The sequence below is a fragment of the Dipodomys merriami genome, unplaced genomic scaffold (assembly GCF_024711535.1).
Source record: "Dipodomys merriami isolate MVZ:Mamm:240054 unplaced genomic scaffold, mDipMer1.0.p SCAF_332, whole genome shotgun sequence".
Classification (NCBI taxonomy): domain Eukaryota; kingdom Metazoa; phylum Chordata; class Mammalia; order Rodentia; family Heteromyidae; genus Dipodomys; species Dipodomys merriami.
Window position 1 is genome coordinate 691241 of NW_027204849.1, and position 6000 is coordinate 697240.

Consider the following 6000-nt stretch of genomic DNA (forward strand, 5'->3'; position numbering starts at 1 on the left):
TCCAGTTAGAATGGCTAAAATCAAGAACTCTAAAAACAACAGATGCTGGAGGGGATGTAGACAGAAGGGAACCTTACTGCAATGTTGGTGGGAGTGTAAACTTGTTCAACCACTTTGGAAAGCAGTAGGGAGGTTCCTCAAAAGACTCCACATAGACCGCCCCCTATGACCCAGCAATCCCACTTTTGGGCATTTACCCAAATGGTTACAAACAAGACCACACTAAAGCTACCAGCACGACTATGTTTATTGCAGCACTATTTACTATAGCTAAGATATGGAACCAACCCACATGCCCCTCAGTAGATGAATGGATCAAGAAAATGTGGTATAGATACACAATGGAATTCTATGCCTCCATCAGAAAGAATGGAATTGCTCCATTTGTTAGGAAATGGAAAGATTTGGAAAAAATTATATTAAGTGAAGTAAGCCAGGCGCAAAGAAACATAGGTCCCATGGTTTCCCTTATTTGCAATATCTAGTATATGTCTGAGTCAAGCAGAAAAGGTCAGATGAGGTGATGTTAGGGAAATGAACCCTAAGATATGTATTCAAATGTTTTTTTTCTTTCATGCGATTGTTTCTAACGCATTTATAAGATTATTTCTTTGTTGCTTTGTATGTCCCTCCCCCACAGTATAACCCCTGCTTTCACTGCATTTGATGTCGGTATAATTTGTGGAAGGGAAGGGGAAAAACAAATCGTTTAAATAGGGATATAGGTGGACTCATTGCAACAATGAGATGTACAAGTCGTTATGTCAAAAATGAACTTTACAACTTTGGGGGGGGGGAGCGGGGAGGATTTGGTGGGGGGGAGGAGGATGGGAAGGGATGGGAAGGGGAAACAAAGGAGGAGGCTACAATGCTTGATAAGAAATGTACTCATTATCTTGCCCATGTAATTGTAACCCCTCTGTACAGTATTTTCACAATTAAATTAATAAATAAATAAAAAAGAAAATGTCAGTTCATAACCAAAGGCAAATACATAGCCTGGGATGAGTTCTCTCAAAGTTAAAGGACTATTGCTCAAGTTTTTGATAATAAGAAGACCTGATTAGTGTCCCCAGGTAAATGTCTTATCTAAGAATTGTGCTTATATGTCTTTAAGGGCATTTAAAGTGATTCTAAGCAGTTAAAGTTAGTAGAATGTAGACAGTGGAATAGAAAGAATGAACATAGAAAAGGGTAAGCAAGAGGTCTTGACTTTATTCCAGAGACATCACACTGATGATTTCTCCCAAACGCTGATGGTTTCTTTTAGGTTTTCAAAAGAGATTGTTGAGTAAGAAGAGCACCACACAAGTGGTATTCAGGTAAGCAGTAGGTTTATTCATCGTTCTGGCTGGCACCAGACCATGTTGGCAATCCACACGGCTGGGAAAGGCCTGGGGAAAACCTGGGGAAAAGGGCGTCTGGGCCTGGGCTAGGCCTTATCTAGGGTATGGGTGGAGAAAGGTGTGGCCACATCCAATTCAGATGTGACCTCAGCAGGTGCAGATGTGACCTCTTCCAGGTGTACCAATTGCCTGGTAATGCAGGTACTGGGAGGAGACTTTACTGAGAGGACCTTACAGTCTCCATAACATTTTCTCCAAACTTTGATCTTTCCTTAAAGTATCAGGATGAGAGATTTCACTGAGTTCTTAAGAGATTGGGGAAAATGGAATAAGGAACTTACACTTGTCAATACTTTGTACAAGCATTATGGAAGCCTTCTCAGTCTGTGGCTCTTCAGGAATGAACTCACATCTTTTTTTCATACAGTCCTGTTAATTTGCCAAATTGCATGCTTTGTTTTTGACACAACTGCCTCCCTGTATTCTATTTTTACCAGTAATTGCTTTTAACATCTGAATATATATATGTATATGTATACATATATATATATATATATATTAAGGTTAGATGTTTAAGCAATGCAATCATTTCAAATGGAGTGGCAGATGGTTTTGTTTGTGATTTCCACTCATAAACTAAGAAACAAATCCATAACTAAATTATTAAATTTCTATCAGTCATTTCTGCTGCTAGAAACTATCTGAGGACTACTAAAATAGTACCAGAATTTCTATAAAATGAAAAAGCTGAGTCTGTTAACATTAGTGAGGTCTGAGATCCTTAAGCTCCTCCTAATCTCTCCTTTTCATACTTGGAACACAGGAGCCTTCTGTTTCCCACTAAAAATTTGTTGATATTTCCCAACTGTTTTTAATTGGCTTATTCCAAATAGGTTTTTCGTAGCTCTTGGTTATTTAAAAATATTATGTTATATGCTTATAAGTTGAGTTTGTTATAAGTGGAATGGTTTTCTGGTCATATTTATTTTTATTTTACTTTTGAGTATGTAAATTTGTATGATAGAGTTCTTATAAATTCACACACAATATATAAAGAAGGAAAGAAAAACTAAACATATTTTACCATTAGAATTAAATTATTGTTAACATGTTGAAATGTTTACTATATTGCTATAACATTTGTTTAAAAAACTTGGAATGTCAGTATGTTTAAATTGTTAATATATAATTTCATATTATTGAAATATATTTTAATAATTCCATCTTTTGTTATTATTATATTAATTCAGCTTACCTTGTTTAGCTTAATTTCTCCTCTACTTTTTCGGTACTAGAAATAAAGCATAAACAAATAAAAAAAACTTTTACATGGAGTTTTGACTCTACTGCCAAGTTTTTCATGTGGTTGATATCTAGAGTTATCAATATAGCTCATTCTATTATTTCCTTAAGAGGGATTTTTTCCAGAAAACACTAAATTTTAATTGTAAGTAATTTCCCAGTGTCATGGCTGGCAGAGGTCTCTGTTGTACTTGTATTCAATTACTTCTTTGATTTCCCTTCACCTTTAGACTTTTTAGGAGTCATTTTCTCCTTCTGATCCAACCAGTTCAAAGAGGGATATTAAAACATGAAATTTACTGAGCCAAGAAAGAGGAAAACATTTCAAAATTTTGTGTGTCTCTCAAATCACTTTCCAGAAAAGTTGTTGCAATTTATAACTCTAATGAAAATCCATGGAGCTTTTAACCAGAGGCAGTAACCTTCTAGGAAGCAGATGAATCTCTCTTCATCCAATTTGTACCTTTTTGATTATTAGGAAATATCAACACTTAATATATTTAGTGGTTTTGATTTGCATTTCTTTTATGGCTAGAGAGGTTGAGCATTTCTTCATGTGTCTATTGGCCATTCTTATTTCCTCTTTGGAGAAGTTTCTCTTTAAGTCTTTAGCCCACTTATTTATTGGGAAGTTGTTTCTTTGAGGATTTGTTGTTGGGGGATTTAATTTTTTGAGTTCCAGGTATATTTTAGATATGAGACCTTTGTCCATTGTATGGCTAGTGAAGATCTTCTCCCAATCTGTGGGCTTTCTATTGATCTTGCTAGCTATGTCCTTTGCCTTGCAGAAACTCTGCAACTTCATGCAATCCCATTTGTCCAACTTTTGTTTGATTTGTTGTGTTTCGGGTCTCTATTAAGAAAATTGAGATTCCATCTCACCCTAGTTAGAATGGCTATAATCAAGAACTCTAAAACAGATGCTGGAGGGGATGTGGCCAGAAGGGAACCCTACTACATTGTTGGTGGGAGTGTAAACTTGTTCAGCTGCTTTGGAAAGTAGTATGGAGGTTCCTCAAAAGACTCCACATAGAGCTCCCCTATGACCCAGTAATCCCACTTTTGGGCATTTACCCAAATGTTCACAAACAAGACCACACTAAAACCACCAGCATGACTATGTTTATTGCAGCATTATTTACCATAGCTAAGATATGGAACCAACCCAGATGCCTCTCAGTAGATGAATGGATCAAGAAAATGGGATATATATCCACAATGGAATTCTATGCCTCCATCAGAAAGAATGACATTGCATCATTTGTTAGGAAATGGAAAGACTTGGAAAAAATTATATTAAGTGAAGTAAGCCAGACCCAAAGAAACATAAGTCCATGGTTTCTCTTATTTGCAATAACTAGCATATGTCTGAGACAAGCAGAAAAGGTCAGATAAGATGATGTTAGGGAAATGAACCCTAAGATATGTATTCAAATGTTTTTTTCTTTCATGTGATTGTTTCTAACACATTTATAAGATTATTTCTTTATGGCTTTGTATGTCCCTCCCCCACAGTATAACCCCTGCTTTCACTGTATTTGATGTCGGTATAATTTGTGGAGGGGAAGGGAAAAAACTGTTTAAATAGGGATACAGGTGGATCCATTGCAACAATGAAATGTACAAGTCATTATGTTGAAAAACTTTACAACTTTGGTGTGGAGGGGGAAGGAGGATTGGGTGGGGGGCTGAGGGGTAGGATGGGAAGTGATGGGAAGGGGAAACAAAGGAGGAGGCTACAATGCTTGATAAGAAATGTACTCGTTATCTTGCCCATGTGATTGTAACCCCTCTGTACAGTATTTTCACAATAAAAAAGATGATGTTAAGCGAAGTGAACCCCAAGATAGGGACACAAGTGATTTTTAATTCCTTGCTGTTGTTTCTAACTTATTTATAATGTACCATGTGATTTTTTTTTGTTTTGTATGTCCCTCCTCCATGGTATAACCCCTGTTTTTACTGTATTTGACGTTGGCATAGTTTGGGGAGGGGAAGGGAAAAAGCAAAATGTTTAAATAGGGATACAGATTGACCCATTGCAACAATGAGATGTACAAGATGCTATGTGGAAAAACAAACTTTACAATTTAAGCAGGAGTGGGGGTGGGGGCTGTAGTTGAGGAGGTGGGAGGGCAGGGATGGTAGGGGAAAAACAAAGGAGGAGGTAACAATGCTGGATAAGAAATGTACTCATTACCTTGCTCATATAACTGTAACCAATGTACAGTATTTTCATAATAAAAAACTTATTTAAAAAAAGAAACTTAGAAGAGAAAGAACAACATTGAAAAAATATATATTTAGTGGTCATTTTATTTCTTCTTTTGTGAATTATATATTCTCTTTTGCCTATTTTTCTACTAGGATTTCATGGAGCTCTAACAATGAGCAAAGATATAATGGGAGCAGAGCCTGCTGACAGAGCCTGAATGTCAAAATCACGGGGCGTGTAGGGAATGATGAAGCTCATGTGTGAGAAATGAGAGATCAAAGCTGAGTTCTGAGTTCAGTGCAGCTCTTCTTGGAAAGGAACCTACGGAAATAAGACTATGAATGAGCCACAAATTGGGGCATCTAGAGCTATCAACTGAGCAAGACTAGAAGAATGTGTTGATTCAACTTTTACTTTTCAAAATAGATATTGCTGCACTCAAGAGACTTAGGCAGGGGAATCATATGTTTGAGGCCAGTCTGGAATACATACGCACACACACACACATACACACATACATACACATACACACATACATACATACATACATACATAAATTGTTTTTTAACCCCAGAAATAAATGTGCAAGTTAACCAAGTTGCTTTTGAGACTCTGTTGGAATAATTTCTCATTTTCCTGCCTTATTTGATGAAGTGTGTCAGTTCTTCACCTGGCATGGCAACATATTTGGATGGCTAGGAGCATCCTATCTGGCCTTGGTATCTTTATTATTCTCTTATTCCATCTACTGTAATCTATTATCCTTTTATTTAAAATCTTTGCTTCTATCATTTTTAGAGAGTAATAACTACATTTTTACCCCATCAGACAGGTACCTGAATTACACTAGCTCTTTAAAATAAATCAGCAAATCTCCTATTTGTTAGGTTTGTGTCAAACTAGGTTAGATGCAAGAAACTATTGGTTTCAAAAACTTGCCCATTAAAATCATGACATCCAATAGTACTTTATAAATATGATACAATTTTCTTTTCTATAGACACCATACTGGATTCAATTCAAACTATGGTGTGCTTCGGTTTTGCTGTTTTAGCGTTTGGATCACCTTTGTGCAAATTCCACAGGCCCTCACAGGCCTGTTCATCCAAACACTGTCCATGAAGGTATCTTTCTGCC

At 36.5% G+C, this 6000-nt stretch overlaps 1 long non-coding RNA gene across 2 annotated transcripts in view; it reads left to right on the top strand.

The window, feature by feature from the left end:
* Positions 1-5439, top strand: part of LOC138803077 (uncharacterized) — a 29888-nt gene extending 24449 nt beyond the window's left edge. For both annotated transcript variants that reach the window (XR_011364857.1, XR_011364856.1), the window contains exons 2-3: positions 1271-1322; positions 5016-5439. This is a non-coding gene — a long non-coding RNA (uncharacterized lncRNA). The remainder of the gene's footprint in view (positions 1-1270; positions 1323-5015) is intronic.
* Positions 5440-6000: the final 561 nt, after the last annotated feature.